Source organism: Lactuca sativa, chromosome 2, assembly GCF_002870075.4.
Source record: "Lactuca sativa cultivar Salinas chromosome 2, Lsat_Salinas_v11, whole genome shotgun sequence".
In the NCBI taxonomy this organism is placed as follows: domain Eukaryota; kingdom Viridiplantae; phylum Streptophyta; class Magnoliopsida; order Asterales; family Asteraceae; genus Lactuca; species Lactuca sativa.
Genome location: NC_056624.2, coordinates 118118197 through 118136592, shown reverse-complemented (window position 1 = coordinate 118136592; position 18396 = coordinate 118118197). Strand labels below are relative to the sequence as shown.

Sequence of the window (18396 nt, the reverse complement as noted above, 5' to 3'; positions counted from 1 at the left end):
TACTCTAAAACCACAACCAAACAAGGAATAGGAAGTAGAGCATAGATCACCAATTCTAAGTCTATAAAATCTCAATTATATAAAACCTTGGGAGTATACACTCCGAAATTATAGACCTACCAATAAGGGTCTTTTTAATTTTCAAATAGGTTATTTATAGTGCCTAAAATACTCCTATAGTATTTTAACTTTATGTTCTGTTCTAGAAATCCTTTGTATATAGAGTTAGGTAAGTTTTAAGTCTATTGCAAAACCACGTCACTCCCAAACACATGTTGGTCATATCTCAAATAAATATAGTTGATCAGGCTATATTGATCCCAGATATGATTACATAACTGTCCAGATTTGACCGTAGTGTCCCACCTTTAAATACTTCTGAATTGTTGTTCTTGTGATACTTGTTCTAGAATATACATATATATATATATATATATATATATATATATATATATATATATATATATATATATATACTTATATACTTTTAATAAGATATTGCTATATTTTTAAAAATATACTTTTAGTCAGAGCACTTCGGCCCTATTGTATTTATAGTTATATATCTTTTATAGGTTGATATATTTAGTTCACTATAAACAATGCTCTTGTAACGCCCCATCTCTGGTATGTTGTTCCGTGGCATTTATTTAGAAGTTTTCCTGAGGGACTCGGCGAGTCTATGGCCTGACTCGTCAAGTAGGGTCGAGTTTTCGAGCAAGTGTTAGTCGGCGACTCGGCGAGTCCATATTCGGGACTCGGCGAGTCTGCCTGCCAGGTAGAAACCCTAAATCCCCGGGTTTGCACCCTATTTAAACCACCTTATGAGCCCCCAAACTCGTCCCCTTCACCCTCAGAGCATCATTTAGCAAACCCTAATCATTTCCTTGATTATTTGTGCATTTCTTGTGTGAATCTTGAAGTTTTGAAGAGAAGAAGGAGGCTAGATCCAAAGGAGAAGAAGAAGATCCAAGGTCTTGCACCCATTTCAGAGTTTATTGAGGTATCAACCGATTTCCTTCTGTTTCTAAGACTTATTTATCTTTCACAAGCATATTTAGCCTCTTTTAGCCATTCCTTAGCTTGTTCTTAGTAAAGAGATCACATTAGATTGCTTAGCCTTCGGATCTAGCCATGTTTCAGTTCCAAAATCGTAGATCTATCACCTTTATGGAGCCATTTTGCATGATAGCCCTAGATCTACTCTTTTAAGTGCCTTTTTAGCCTTTATATCCCTTTTCATGCGTATGTACACGTAAAGTTGGAAACTTTACGTGGTAAATCAACCTTAGAAACTCAGATCAATAAATTGTATGCGGTAGTTTTGATCAGAATCGAGTTTTTAGGATCTGCATGCATGTGACTCGGTGAGTCGTTCTTCGGACTCGGCGAGTCAGGCCGCGAGTCCCAGATTTTTACCCCTTTGAGTGATTCCGAGTGGAGGTCAGTGAGCAGTAGGATGGACTCAGTGATTCGGAGGTTAAACTCAGTAATGGGGGGACTCGACGAGTTGTTCATACAACTCGGCGAGTCCAAGGCAATCTTCTTAGCTCAAGAACAACTCGTCGAGTTGTTCATATGACTCGGCGAGTCGGATGCAGATTGCCTGAGCTTTTGAATCAAGAGGGTACTCGTCGAGTCGATGCCATGCTTGACGAGTAGCCACGAGTAGGGTTGAGAAGTGAGACTAGGGACTCGGCGAGTTGGTGGCCCAACTCGGCGAGTCAGGTCAACTGTAGGTTGACTTTGACCGGGAGAGTTGACTTTGACCAGGGGTAAAAGAGTCATTTTACCCAAGACAGTGATTAGCATCTGATTGAGTGTGTTTATGGATTTATAGCCGGGGAGATACCGGAGCAGCAGCAGTTAGCTTCCAGAGCCATACACTCAGCAGCCAGTTCACGAGGTGAGTTTCCTTCCAGTAGTAACGGGTCTACGGCCACAATGCCGGCCCGTTTAGTTAGTAGTAGTTCTGGACTTCAGTCTAAAGCAGTAGTTCAGTATGTTTGATGTCTATGTGATTCATGCATGTTTGTGTGTTATATGTTCCGGACTTCGGCCCGATGCAGTATGTAGTATATGTGTTTATGCTAGTTGATATGTTATGCTATGCTATGATCAGTCAGTTCCGGACTTCGGTCCGATGCAGTCAGTTCCGGACTCCGGTCCGATGCAGCTAGTTCCGGACTTCGGTTCGATGCAGTGGGAAAGGCCCAGTATGTGCTTTATATGTATTGTATGGTATGTGGTAGTTTGGGGGAGCTCACTAAGCTTCGTGCTTACAGTTTTAGTTTTGGTTTCAGGTACTTCCGTAAGCAAAGGGAAGAGCTCGGGATGATGGCATCGCACACACCACAACATCAGTTTTTATCCTGGGAGTTGATTCAGTCTCTTGATATGTTTTGATACAGTTGTATTACAGTTTTTCTCACAGTATTTTATTATGGTTTTTGAAACACGCAACGTATGGTTTTATTATATACTCAGTTCATGGTTTTGTTATAATAAAAATTGAAATTTTTGGGTCGTTTCAAGTTGGTATCAGAGCCTTGGTTTGAGGGATTCGGATACACCTCCGGGTGCATCTGAACTCAAACTAAGGGAAAGATAAAAAGATTTTCAAAAAGAAAATGTTTTCGAATGAAATTTTGAAAAGCACTTAGAAAGAAAAGAATTTTTAAACAAGATAAGGGTGTGGTGCATGCGATCAGCCGAGCTCAAGTAAGTACTCCCAAATTACCCATACAAGTTTTATTATTATGATTAATTGTTCCAGTAGAACAGCATGCTAGTATAGGACTAAGGATCTAGGAGGATGCCTTATGTGCCTGCTATATGTGTTTCAGCTTTATGAGAATTGCATGCTAGTATTGAGTAGCCAGCAGTAGGATAGCCTGTTTAGGTTATGCCTGGTAGCGCGAGCTTAGCATTGTATGCTAATACAGTTTCTCGTTATGAGGGTAGATTTTCTTGAGTAGTTTCCGGTGTCCGAATGCTGCTTGCTTCGTGCTTTGTAGAACTCTTGGTGATGAGAGTTAGCCGTTAGATGAGTACGCCACGTCACATGTGATCAGGGTTGAATAATCTCAGAGAATTGGATTTGGCCCTATTGCGCAGCTCTTGTTTGAGTCTAACCGTCGTAGGGACGAGCCTTTTACTCAAAGGATTATCCGAGCCTCATCACATGTGACGGTATTCAGGTGATGGCTAACTAGCATTACAAGGAGGCCTTCAGCAGCTGAGGACTGGTTTGAGTGGAGTCAGAGATTTCCCTAGGGCAAGCCTAGGATGAGAGTAGCAGAAATCAGTAATAGTAGAAGTGACTTGGTGGAGTCAAGGCAGTTCTTGAGGAAAGTACGGATAGATGTGGAAGGTAGTATGGGCCCGTACTACTAAAAGCAGAGGATCCGTACTCGAATCAAGGAAGGCCGAGACAAGACCAGGAAGCTAGTAGTAGTATCAATGATCCCTTGAGATATTTCAGTTTTCTGATGTTGCTATGATGTGTTTCAGAATGGTGGTTTTGCTTTCTAGGCCAGCAGCCGACAGTAGAGGTGCCGGGGAGGGATCAGGATCAGGCTCGGGGGACGAGCGCATGGATGAGCAGACCAGAGAGTTTCTTCAGAGATTACCCGTATCATTTTGGAGCAGACTCCTGTGATCTTTGGTTCGATCAAGGAGGGTATCCTAGAGCTGATGGATGAGAGGTTGGGCACCTTCCGTGCCGAGGTGGCGGCCATGATGGGGTCGCGCACACTTACGTTCAGGGAGTTCAGGGCATGTGGAGCTCCAGATTATCACGGGGCGCGGGACCCCATAGCGAGTACTAGATGGTTGGCGGATGTGGCCAACGCGTTCCGCACGAGCAGGTGTCCCGAGGGGGACAAGGTTAGATTGGCGTCCTGTCTTCTGAAGGACAGGGAACGGGATTGGTGGGAAGAGGTCAAACATACCATGGGAGACGATGCAGCGTTGGATGCCATGACCTGGGCTGATTTCTCTACCAGGTTCAGGGCAGAGTTTGCACCAGTTATTGAGGTGCAGCAGTTAGCCAGAGAGTTTCAGGACCTCAGCCAGACTACAGAGACCGTGGCAGAGATCACCGCCAAGTTCAGGGAGAGGGCACTTCTTGTTCCTCAATATGCAACCGATGAGGAGATGAAGAAGGCCCGTTATCATGAGATGTTGCAGAGTGATATCTGCCAGTTTGTGAGCCGGTCCAGCTGTAAAACGCTGGATGACATGATTGCTAGGGCTCGGGAGAGGGAGATTGATCTCGAGATGGAGAAGAAGAGGAAACCGGAGGTAGTTTCGGGTACAGGCAGTTCGGGAAAAAAGCCCAAGGTTTCTGATCACAGATCCAGGAGTCAGCAGAGCCACGGTCGATGTGGCAAGTGTGGGAGATTGCACGATGGGATGTGCAAGGCAGGGAGTTCCGGCTGCTACAAGTGCGATCGGACTGGGCATTTGAGCAAGGATTGTACGGCCCCTGCTACTGCCGTTGCAGCATCAGATCTGATTTGCTTTCAGTGCAATCAGAGGGGACATAAAAGGTCCCAGTGTCCGAGTTTAGCTGCAGTAGGGAAGGTGGCTGCACCTGCCCCTGCTACTTTGAGGATTACAGATGGCCGGCAGGGCCGAGCCGAGGCGCCAGTGGCGAAGAGTAGGGCGTTTCAGATGACAGCAGAGGAGGCGCGAGCGACTCCTGATGTGGTGACGGGTATGTATCTTCCCTTTATCTCTATATTATTATTGATTGATTATTGCTTATGATTGTATGTTTTATATAGGGTCGTTCTCTGTGAACGACATTTCTGCTATGGTATTATTCGATTCGGGGGCTACCCGATCATTTGTATCGCTTGCGCTTAGCAAGAGATTTAGTAGAGCTACAGGGGAGCTGGATTGTCCACTAGAGGTTGAGATAGCAGATGACAGGACCGTGAGGGTCGCCAGAGTGCATAGAGGGTGTTCTCTTCAGTTGTTCGACGAGCAGTTTTCGGTGGACCTGGTTCCTATTCCCCTACGAGGGAATAAGGTTATAGTAGGCATGGATTGGTTGAGTCCCAATGGGGCGGTGATTGATTGTGAGCTGCAACTAGTGAGGGTTCGCACTCCCAGTGGGGGAGAGTTAGTGATTCAGGGTGAGAGGCCACAACGCGGACCAACCTTTTGTTCCGCCGCGAGAGCGAGACGTTATTTTCAGCAGGGTTGCGCGGGTTATGTAGCTTATGTCTTGGATGCCCGGGAGAAGGGCAAGACGACAGTTGATGATGTTCCGATAGTACGAGACTTCTCGGATGTATTTCCCGAGGATTTACCGAGAATACCTCCTGAGAGGCAGGTTGAGTTTAGGATCGATTTGATTCCTGGTGCGGCTCCGATAGCCAAGGCACTATACCGTCTAGCTCCCCCTGAGATGCAGGAGTTGTCTACGTAGCTGCAGGAGCTGCTAGACAAGGGTTTCATTCGGCCGAGCAGTTCGCCTTGGGGAGCACCGATCCTGTTTGTGAGGAAGAAGGATGGGTCGCACCGTATGTGTATAGATTACCGGGAGTTGAATAAGGTAACGGTGAAGAACCGTTACCCACTTCCGAGGATAGATGATTTGTTTGACTAGCTTCAGGGAGCGTCGTGGTTCTCCAAGATCGATCTACGCTCCGGATATCATCAGATGCGGGTTGGGGATGAGGATGTGCAGAAGACTGCTTTCAGGACCAGGTATGGTCATTATGAGTTTGTGGTGATGCCATTTGGGCTCACCAATGCTCCAGCCGCGTTCATGGATCTCATGAATCGCGTGTGCAGGCCGATGCTGGATCGGTCAGTGATAGTATTCATAGATAATATCTTGGTGTATTCCAAGACGCAGGAGCAACACGAGGAGCACCTGAGGGAGGTGCTGGAAGTTTTGAGGAGGGAGAGACTTTTCACAAAGTTCTCCAAGTGTGAGTTCTGGTTGCGCGAGGTACAGTTCCTTAGTCACCTCGTCAACCAGAAGGGTATTTTGGTAGATCCGGCCAAGATAGAGGCCGTGATGCAGTGGGAGGTCCCGAAGTCTCCATCCGAGATTCGGAGCTTCCTAGGGTTGGCAGGGTATTATCGGAGGTTCATTCAGGATTTCTCCAAGATAGCAGTGCCGCTCACCCGACTGACCAAGAAGTCGGTGGTATTTCGTTAGGGGCCTGAGCAGCAGGTAGTGTTCGAGACCCTCAGGCAGAGATTGTGCGAGGCTCCGATCCTTACCTTGCCAGAGGGAGTCGAGGACTTCGTAGTCTACTGTGATGCCTCAATCACAGGTATGGGAGCAGTGTTGATGCAGCGAGGCCATGTGATAGCTTACGCCTCGAGGCAGTTGAAGCCTCACGAGGCTAACTATCCTACCCATGATTTAGAGCTGGGGGCGGTTGTGTTTGCCCTTAAGATTTGGAGGCATTATCTTTATGGGGTCCATTGTACTATCTACACGGATCACAAGAGTTTGAGGTACCTTATGGATCAGTCGAGTCTGAACATGAGGCAGAGGAGGTGGTTGGATGTGCTGAAGGATTATGATTGTGAGATCCTTTACCATCCAGGGAAGGCCAACATGGTGGCCGACGCCCTAAGCCGCAAAGTGTCGGCAACCCCTATCAGAGATTTGTGTTTGAGGATGACAGTGATTGCTCCGTTGTTGGAACGGATCAGGGAGGCTCAGGTCGAGGGCCTCAAAGAGGAGAGGCAAAAGTGTGAGAGGATAGTGGGTCGAGTAACTTCGTTTGATTATGACAGTCGGGGATTGCTGACACTTCATGGGAGAGTGTGGGTACCGTACTGGGGTGGTGTACGGCAGGTGTTGATGGATGAGGCTCATAAGTCTCGATTTTCTATCCACCCAGGGGCGACGAAGATGTATAGAGATCTTCGACCAGATTATTGGTGGCCCTGCATGAAGCGGGATGTCGCTTGGTATGTTGAGAGATGCCTGACCTGCAGGAAGGTCAAGGCGGAGCACCAGAGGCCTCACGGCAAGATGCAGCCGTTAGACATTCCCGTGTGGAAATGGGAGGACATCACCATGGATTTTATCACCAAGCTTCCCAGGACCGCACGAGGAGTAGATTCGATATGGGTAGTAGTGGATCGGTTGACGAAGAGTGCTCATTTTATCCCGATCCAGGAGAGTATATCGGCAGAAAAGTTAGCCGATATCTATGTGCGGGAGATCGTGGCACGTCATGGAGTGCCGATATCAGTGGTGTCAGACCGAGATGTCCGTTTTACATCCAGATTCTGGAAGCGGTTTCACGACGAGATGGGTACTCGTCTTCATTTCAGCAGCGCTTTCCACCCTCAGACGGACGGGCAGAGCGAGAGGACGATTCAGACTCTCGAGGACATGCTCGGGGCATGTGTTCTAGACTTCGGTGGCAGTTGGGATACATATCTTCCGTTAGCGGAATTTTCGTATAACAACAGTTATCATGCGAGCATTGATTGACCTCCCTTTGAGATGCTTTATGGGAGGAAGTGTAGGACCCCGATTTGTTGGGGTGAGGTCGGTCAGCGAGTCGTTGGGAGCACAGAGGTGGTGCTCAAGACGACCGAGTTGATTCAGTAGGTCCGTAGTAGACTGCAGACTGCGCAGAGTCGGCAGAAGAGCTATGCCGACAGGAGACGTTCAGACCTGGAGTTCCAGGTAGGCGATATCGTCCTTCTAAAGGTCTCACCTTGGAAGGGTGTCATCAGGTTTCGGAAGAGGGGCAAGCTGGGCCCCAGGTTCATTGGTCCTTTCAGGGTTTTGGCCCGAGTGGGTCGGGTTGCTTATCGGTTGGATCTTCCAGTAGAGCTTAGCCATATCCACAACACTTTCCATGTGTCTCAGTTGAGGAAGTGTTTGGTCGATGAGTCAGCAGTTGTTCCCCTAGAGGATATTCAGGTAGATAGCAGCCTGAATTATATTGACAGGACGGTCACGATTCTGGACCGGAAGACAAAGACCTCGAGGAACAAGGCAATTCCGTTAGTGAAGGTGCAGTGGCAGCACCGGAAGGGGTCTGAGTGGACGTGGGAGGCTGAGGAGGAAATAAGAGAGTACTACCCGAAGTTGTTTGCAGATTCAGTCGTAGCAGACTTCGAGGACGAAGTCTGAGACAAGTGGGGGAGAATTGTAACGCCCCATCTCTGGTATGTTGTTTCGTGGCATTTATTTAGAAGTTTTCTTGAGGGACTAGGCAAGTCTATGGCCTGATTCGTCGAGTAGGGTCGAGTTTTCGAGCACGTGTTAGTCGGCGACTCGGCGAGTCCATATTCGGGACTTGGCGAGTCTGCCTGCCAGGTAGAAACCCTAAATCCCCGGGTTTGCACCCTATTTAAACCACCTTATGAGCCCCCAAACTCGTCCCCTTCACCCTCAGAGCATCATTTAGCAAACCCTAATCATTTCCTTGATTATCTGTGCATTTCTTGTGTGAATCTTGAAGTTTTGAAGAGAAGAAGGAGGCTAGATCCAAAGGAGAAGAAGAAGATCCAAGGTCTTGCACCCATTTCAGAGTTTATTGAGGTATCAGCCAATTTCCTTCTGTTTCTAAGACTTATTTATCTTTCACAAGCATATTTAGCCTCTTTTAGCCATTCCTTAGCTTGTTCTTAGTAAAGAGATCACATTAGATTGCTTAGCCTTCGGATCTAGCCATGTTTCAGTTCCAAAATCGTAGATCTATCACCTTTATGGAGCCATTTTGCATGATAGCCCTAGATCTACTCTTTTAAGTGCCTTTTTAGCCTTTATATCCCTTTTCATTCGTATGTACACGTAAAGTTGGAAACTTTACGTGGTAAATCAACCTTAGAAACTCAGATCTATAAATTGTATGCGGTGGTTTTGATCATAATCGAGTTTTTAGGATCTGCATGCATGTGACTCGGCGAGTCGTTCTTCGGACTCGACGAGTCAGGCCGCGAGTCCCAAATTTTTACCCCTTTGAGTGATTCCGAGTGGAGGTCAGTGAGCAGTAGGATGGACTCAGTGATTCGGAGGTTAAACTCAGTAATGGGGGGACTCGACGAGTTGTTCATACAACTCGGCGAGTCCAAGGAAATCTTCTTAGCTCAAGAACAACTCGTCGAGTTGTTCATATGACTCGATGAGTCGGATGCAGATTTCCTGAGCTTTTGAATCAAGAGGGTACTCGTCGAGTCGATGCCATGCTCGACGAGTAGCCACGAGTAGGGTTGAGAAGTGAGACTAGGGACTCGGCGAGTTGGCGTCCCAACTCAACGAGTCAGGTCAACTGTAGGTTGACTTTGACCGGGAGAGTTGACTTTGACCAGGGGTAAAAGAGTCATTTTACCCAAGACAATGATTAGCATCTGATTGAGTGTGTTTATGGATTTGTAGCCGGGGAGATACCGGAGCAGCAGCAGTTAGCTTCCAGAGCCATACACTCAGCAGCCAGTTCACGAGGTGAGTTTCCTTCCAGTAGGAACGGGTCTACGGCCACAATGCCGGCCCGTTTAGTTAGTAGTAGTTCCAGACTACAGTCCGAAGCAGTAGTTCAGTATGTTTGATGTCTTTGTGATTCAAGCATGTTTGTGTGTTATATGTTCCGGACTTCGGCCCGATGCAGTATGTAATATATGTGTTTATGCTAGTTGATATGTTATGCTATGCTATGATCAGTCAGTTCCAGACTTCGGTCTGATGCAGTCAGTTCCGGACTTCGGTCCGATGCAATCAGTTCCGAACTTCGGTCCGATGCAGTCAGTTCCGGACTCCGGTCCGATGCAGCTAGTTCCGGACTCCGGTCCGATGCAGCTAGTTCCGGACTTCGGTCCGATGCAGTGGGCAAGGCCCAGTATGTGCTTTATATGTATTGTATGGTATGTGGTAGTTTGGGGGAGCTCACTAAGCTTTGTGCATACAGTTTCAGTTTTGGTTTCAGGTACTTCCGCCAGCAAAGGGAAGAGCTCGGGATGATGGCATCGCACACACCACAACTTCAGTTTTTATCCTAGGAGTTGATTCAGTCTCTTGATATGTTTTGATACAATTGTATTACAGTTTTTCTCGCAGTATTTTATTATGGTTTTTGAAACACGCAACGTATGGTTTTATTATATACTCAGTTCATGGTTTTGTTATAATAAAAATTGAAATTTTTGGGTCGTATTTTTGGGTTGTTTCAGCTCTAATACCAATTTGTCACACCCCCAAATCGGAACGGCGGAAACGTTCGGGGGTGGAGGATTTCATGCTCAGTATCACAATACATGCATCATTGTAATCAAAGTAACAACAACCATTGCATTAATATTAAAGCTTTACATTGTATTCGATTCACAAAAGATAGACTACAAAAGTAAATAACAAAACAAGGACATGAAGCTACTATGCTCCATCTTCTGAATTCCAGTGCGCGTACCTGTCTACTAGTTTTCTGATGTGATGAGTGATAAGTAAAACTGACTCTTACAATTCCTTCAATGAGTACTTAATGAATACAAGTTATATACTATCCAAATCAAACAGACAATCGATTGTGTGAATCTGCCCTAAGCCCACAACCAAATAAGGAATAGGAAATAAGCCGGAAGTCACACATCCCATTGTTTGTTAGATCCTCATTGTATATAACCCTAATGTATTCACCAGGTGCTTACGGAGTTAACTGTAATAGTTCTTTGAAATATGATAAAAGTATTCTTTAAGAAAATCCGTTTATCCTCTTTAATAAAACGGTAACAACAATTGTTCCTCCTACAATCACTTAGTTTATACTGGATATATATAACCTAATATCGAAGGAACAGTTACATGGTTGAATCTGCCCTAAGCCCACAACCAAACAAGGAACATGAAGTAAGGCGGAAGTCACACATTCCACTGCCTATTGGATATCATTTATATATAACTTTGATGTATAAACTAAGGAATTACAGAGTTAACCACTAAAGGTCCTTTATGTTATACTTGTTTGTTATCAAGTGTTGAACCTTCTATAAGAAGGTTCTTAATTCCATTTACTCAAATGTAAAACGTTGTTATCAGAAAGTTTTGTTGAAATACTCATTACTTTTGAAATAACGATGTTTACCATAGAAAATCCTATATTTTCTATAAAACCGAGTTGTAGTCTTACTCGCTCCAAGACCGAAAAGCATAAGTACGAATACTATACTTATTGCAATGTTATCTAGTTTTGTTGATTAGTTAAACTGGATGAAGACTGGTTTGTTCATGAAAGAGGTATATTACTATGTAAATATATTGTTGTTATCTACTTGTGAGTTTTATGACCATACTATTAGATACGGCGTTTATCGGATGCCAATATCATTTATGACTTTGTCACCCGTAGACCTGTCGGTCCTATTGTAGCTAGCAACAAGGTGCGGGGTTGTCAGTCCCGTATAGATTTATACACAAACTCACGCTCTCCCTCAAGGAGACTCTGGTTCATAAGTGTAGTCTTCCACTAGTACGTATGTAAGTACCCAAAGACGTGTCTCACAAACTAGGTTAACGACTTTACAAGTAATAATGCGAAAACCCTTTTTATAAATAACAGATAAGTTTATAAAAAGATTCTTTGATTCCATAAATTATACTTATAATAGTTTATAACCTTATTTCCATGTTCTAAAATGTTTCATGTTTTAAATATAATTCATTGGTATAAAGACATAATAAGCAACTTATATTTTTAAAAAACAATATTTCTTGTGCTTTACTTGCATTCTCCCCCCTAAAACTATTAAAAAGTTTGGAAATATATGGGGATATGAACTCAACTTATGTAAGTGATTCGATTGGAGACTAGAATAAGGATGTTATACTCATGCATGAAGTCCCGTAGCACAAACGAGTCCTAAATAACATATAATGATACATATAGGCGTGAAATTAGTAAATCTAACCATAAAGGTGTTTAGCAAACAACCTAGGATGAAAGAATAACTCACCAAAGGAGTGTTAGAAGCAACTTAGGAGGCTGAAATGGAGTTCACGGTTGGGCTTGATGTGTTCACAGCCTCTTGAAGGGTTCACGACCCTTGAAGGTTTGACGGGTTTATAGCCCTTATGAAGGGTTCACGGCTTCATGAAGGGTACACGACCCTAATTCAGGGAAGAACACATGATGATCTTGATGATTGGTGAGTGTTTGAAGGCCTTTCGTGGTACACTAAAGAGATGTAAAAGAAAAAGGGATGAAAAGAGTGATAAATGGTGTTCTTAAGTATGATACTTGAGAGAGAATAGGGGTGTTTGCGGCCAAGAGATGAAGAAATGAGCATAAAAATCGAACACTATATATAGGGTCTAGTTCACAGCCAAGGGAGGGTTCACGGCCGTGAACATGGTTTAAGGTCGTGAATCTCACTTGATGTGGTTTAAGGCCCGAATGTTATACTCCGAACTCGTTTTCCTTAGTGCTTTACTACCTAACACACAACCCTAACTTATACTAGGCTTAGAAACCTATAAGTTTGACCTTTGGTTGTTGTGTTTGTCTCTACCAGACAGAAATTTCGGGTTGTGACACTAAAGATAGAGAATCAATGTTTAAACAGAATCTTATTTCATGAAAACTGAAAAACCGGATCTATTGGGAAGAAATGACTTGGGATGAGTACATTTGATTAAGATCACGCAAATGAATTGAAAATGAGATTTTGAACATAGAAAGTGGTGCAATGAAACAAATGTTTCGTGAAAATCTTGAACATAAAATATTCACCATCAGTTCATTAAGTTGAGGTTTATTGGGTTTCACCTTCATCAGGAAAAAAATATTTAGGATCATAAACACATATATGTGACATACCTATATCCTGTTTGGTTTCAACCAAAGATGTCTTGGGCATGTGTCAATTGTGTGTGATCTTGCCAAAAATTTTGGGTGAAAAAGATTAGATGCAAACGATCAGTGTACATTTTCAAAAAATTGGACATAGCAAAAATATCTCTACTCAACGTGAGAATTTAAAGGTAACTCGTGGACTATTGTGAATACAACCTAATTGTAAAGAAACTTTCATATGAAAATTTTCATTAAGGCTTTGTACACAAAGAGTCTATAGGCGTGTTCGGCACGCAACGTTTGGGAGCTTCTAGCTTCTAGCTTTTAAGAAAATGCTAGTAAAAGAGAAAAAGTCTCGTTCGGCGACAGGAGCGTTTAGCTTTTAACCTAAACAAAATGCTCCAAAATCAAAAGCTACATGGAGTAGCTTTTAACAAAACACTCCAAAATCAAACGCTACCTATTAACCGCTAACCGTTACCCACTACCCGATACCAGCTAGTTTTGCCAAACACGCCCTATGAGGGTTGTGGACAACATGTTGCAACATGCTTCTAGGGACACATATCTAGTACAAACGTTTCGTATCATACCAGTTCCCTATGGATCTTCTCATTTGGCATGCGAAAGTGCAACACGTTGTGAAAATGATCATCACATAAAAATAAGGAAAATATTTTTGTGTTTTCAATTGTTCCAAAATAAATTTCAAACATAATGAAAATCTTTTTAGATTTTTGTATATTTATAAAGAAAAGACAATAATAAGAAAATCTTTTTGGGTTTTTTGAATTTTATAAAGACAAGGCAAAAAGATAAGAAAATCTTTTTGGATTTTTGAATTTTATAAAGAAAAGAAAAAAAAATAAGAAAATGATATTACTAATATTGGGTATTTGTTAAAGATAACAAATATTTCGCACACAAACCAATGTTCTCTTATCTCCAAAGTGATTTCCCATAATCAAGCGCTCACCAAAGATATGTATTCCCCATCGAGAGACTAACCCCATATGTGAGTTGCAACCTTGTGCTGAACGAATTAGAGAGAAGTTGAATGCGAAGGCCTGCAAACATTTAATGTAAACAGTAACCGCTAGATGAAAATTGGACAAGTAACGAAATTTAGTTAAAAAAAAACAAAAGTTATTCCAATTAGTGAAAGTTAGATCAACAAACAAGAGTTAATCCAACAATCGAAAGTAAGTCCAACACATTCACATATCAAATCCATTAAAAATTATGTAGAATGAAGAACATAACAAGCTTCCATCATTCCCAACCCATTAAAAATTCATAAGAATGATTTTTTGTCCAATGGTTTTGTAAAAATATCAGCAAGCTGATCAATTTTTTTAAGAAAATGAACTTCAATATTTCCATGTTCAACATGATCTTTGATGAAGTGGTAACAAAGAGCGATATGTTTAGTTTTGGAATGTTGAACTGGATTATTACATATGCGAATTGCGCTTTGAGAATCACAATATAATGGATTTTTCTTCATGTTAATCGCATAGTCACGTAGTTGGCTTTGGATCTATATCACTTGAGATGTGCAAGTCGTAGCAGCAATGTATTCAACCTCAACTGTCGAACCGATACACATGTCTGCTTTTTCGAGTGCCAACTCACAAGTTTCCCATCGAAGAATTGACATCCTCAGGTAGTGCTCTTTCGATCTGATTGAAAACCCCTAGATACGCATTTGAGAAAGCTTGAATGAAAAAACATGTTTTTGACGGATAACACAGTTCTAGAGTTTTAGCTCTCATTATTAATAAGTGAATAAAAAGCGATCAGATTTTTATTACAGTACATTCATTATTCATTTATAAATAAAACGTATGCTTAACTTTCTTACAGTTTAGATATTATTCATATATAAATATAACACGTAATAAAAACTTTTTTTTTACCTAAAATATATATTTTTTTACATCATCTTTCGCCACACATTATATTTATATTTAAATAAAATGTGTATTAATGACTGTCATATGTTATATTCATATATAAATAAAAAGTTTATCAGATTTTTGTAAAAATTCATTTGCTATTTGAATATGAATAAGTAGTATGTTAATAAAAGACGATGTGTTTTAAAATTTTGAACTACTTATTCATATATGAATAACAAATGGACTGTAATAAAATTATGATAAATGTGTTTTTCATATATAAATATAACTTGTGAGGAAGACTAATACACGTTTTATTCATATGTGATTATGACATGTGACGGGAGTTGATGTAAACTGTAAAGAGTTTATATATGTTAAATTTATATATGAATGATATTTAAACTCTAAAAAAATTAATCATACTTTTTATTCATAAGTGAATAACGAATGTACTGTAGTAAAAATCTGAAGCATTTTTATTCACTTATGAATAACAATAGCTGAAACTATAAAAAAAAATAAAAAATTTATTTTATCTTAAAACTATATCAATATGGATGTCTATTTATAGAGAATAACAAATTAAGAATTTTGATGTATTTAAATCATTTTTCGATAAAAATAGATCCTTAAAAATTAAAAAAAAAACGAAAAAAAACTATGTTTTTGTATATATATTAAGGTAATGATTAATATAGTTTAAGGAAACATCTTTTGTTGGAAAACACATGTGTATCACTTTCCCATTTTCTGTCGGTAAGTTGGAGGCTTTTGTAGCAAAAATAAATGATTGGATGAGAATGATTTCCCCATTCTCAACCTTTTTTATTTTCTCAATTGAACGTACCATTATAATATATATATATATATATATATATATATATATATATATATATATATATATATATATATATATATATGTATATATATGTTCCGTTGAAATTCAAAATAAAATAGAGATCTTGAGATTCAACACCAGCCACATAATTCACATTTCCCGCTCTAACCTTTCGGTGTACCGGCACGACAAGTCAGTTATAATCATAAATGATTATGTAGCATCGCTCGTTCCTTTCACTTTCGCCGCCTTCTTCACAACCATAACTGGCATCGCCACCACAACTACCACTGCCTTTGCTACCATCCGACCCCAACACTACTATTTTTGTCACTTATACCACTGTCACTGCCACCTCCGCCACCACCACCTCTTCTGCCACCAACCATTATAATCATATATGATTAGTCAATCTGTGAAGAAACATATATGTATAATCATTTATGATTAGGCATATGCCGCTGCTGCAGGTACGTCGGGTGTTTCGTCTTTGCGGAATTCCTCTGTTGACTTCTGGATCAATCCTTCTCCTTGAATTTTTTCTGCCACTTGCTAAATAGTTTCCTGGTTGCGCACATTTAAGGTATCTAAATGGGTAAGCCTAGGGCCTAGTGAGTTCGTGTTGCACATATATGTCCATCACTTAAAAAAACATATAGTTGTATCATATAGTTTCAATAAATCATACAACAAACATATCACCCGATGACATAATTTAGGGGAACGATTAATTATCCAGAGAAAGAACCAAATGTTTATTTCCATTCTCCTTGAGACAACTAATCATCCATTGTACTCAAGTATTTTAAATATCCAAGAAAATGAGTATGACTCTCAATTCCTATCCCCGCCGATCACACACATCCGTCATGCTCACGGCGATTAAACACCCACCCGTTCCCACTAAACACGTCATCCAAAAAAACACACACACAACAGATAACAAATCCAAAATAACATTTGCACCCAACCATACTTATCATAAAACATATTGTCAATAAGTAAATAAAAACCACATAATAAACGCATGATAAACATTTATGTGTGAGAAACCACAGAACACGAAAAACTCACTTTGTTGCCGTTAGGTCTTAACCGGATGTCGTCACGCTATTTGCAGACATGCACCCTATGTTTAGCCAACATTTATTTTCTAAGACTATAATCCTATAAACATCCTATGTGTTCGTGGCATTTAGTTCGATTACTCATATGTCTCGTTCGACAAACTAATATTTTACTTATTGATCTTAAAAAAAATATATTAAAATATCAAATTTTCAAAAATAACAACCAACCATTAAATATTAAATTAAATGGCTAATAGTTTTTTTTAGCAAAAGGAAGGTCATACGTACAACTGAAAACTTTCCAAATTTTTGCAAAATAAATTAACATGTACTCAAAACTGCATGACTATTTATTTAACTCAAACTTCATTTATAAACAAAAGAAACAAATGGACGTTTCTATTCCTTGTGAAAAAACATCCAAATCTCCAGGGACCATTTTTGTAACTTATATTTTGTATTGTTTGAAATTTATCAAAAACGATTCATTTTGTAAAGTGCATTTTTTGAAATTTCCAATCAACTTGTAAGGCAATTCAGCGTGCCCAAAAAAATGTGGGTCGCCCCACACTCGATTTAGTTATCTTCTCAACCCGAATAAATACAATTTTCTTTTCTGTCATTTTTAAGAATTCTAAGGTCGTTTTGCTTATGATAAATTTAGCTTCTAATCGTTTCTCGTCTCCACCATTTTCCAACCTAAACCCAGGTTATTCTAGATCACTTGTAAAAAAAAATATGTCAATAAGCTTCTTTTTTTTAATCAAATTTAATCATTTCCCTACTACAACAGAGACATACGATCGAACCTGCCATGATCTACAAAATCTAAAGCTATTTCCTCAACTAACTTGAACTAAAATTGGGAGGACATACCTTAATTTTGAGCAATATACCGAAAAACGTTTCCAACTTCTTCCTCCGATTTCTCTTACAATTCTCAAGCCTTTCTAGCGATTCCAGTCATCCCATTCCATTTCTCGAGCTTTTTATAATGTCCAAATTTATAACATTTCTAGGTCACTCAAGAGTCTGAATTTATGCCTCCAATTAAGTGACGTTTTTAGAGTTTAATAGTCATAAATTACCCCTAATAATCATGTTAATAACTATTTACATATCTCTATCCTAATAAATAAGAATGATTTTGCCACATGTCCTTCTCTCATTCAATTTGCCACATGTCATTTTCTCATAATTTAGAGATATATTTATTTTCCACTTGTCATTTATTTCATTTTCCATTTCTAATATATTATTAATTAGATCCATAAATTAAACCTACCATAATGATATTAATTTCAAATTTTAAATTTTAAATTTCAATTTCAATTCCAAATAAATTTACAGTTTAAACCTTTGTGTTTAACATTTTGTTATAATTAACCTGTTTAGTATACGGGTCTGATAACTAAATAATAATTTTAATTTATTTATTTTTTGCATGTTTTTTTTCTCATAATTTTTATTTATTTCAAATTTCAAATTCAAATAAACTTCTCATTTAATCGTTTCTATTTAACATTTTGTTTTAATCAACCCGTATAATATACGGGTTTCACAACTAGTATTTTATATTTACCTATATTTTATATATATATTTTTTTGAGTTATCACATTTGTAGTGATGGGTTCTCATGGCCAACAAACCGCTGTTTGGGCTAAACCTCATTTGTTGGATAATGGAGCATGGGCTTTGCATGCATTTATAATCTAGAGGGGGCCCAACAAAACAGTTACCGTTTAGAATTCTATTTGTTTTTTCCTAATGAAAGCAAACCGACTCTGCAAAATTCGATTCG

General features: G+C 40.3%; 1 long non-coding RNA gene across 1 annotated transcript; it reads right to left on the bottom strand.

The window, feature by feature from the left end:
* Positions 1-16167: 16167 nt before the first annotated feature.
* On the bottom strand, positions 16168-17657 carry LOC122196724 (uncharacterized). Its single transcript, XR_006188767.1, has 2 exons — positions 17471-17657; positions 16168-16653 (listed from the first exon to the last, which is right to left on the bottom strand). It is a non-coding gene; the product is annotated as an uncharacterized LOC122196724 (long non-coding RNA).
* Between the last annotated feature and the right edge of the window lie 739 nt (positions 17658-18396).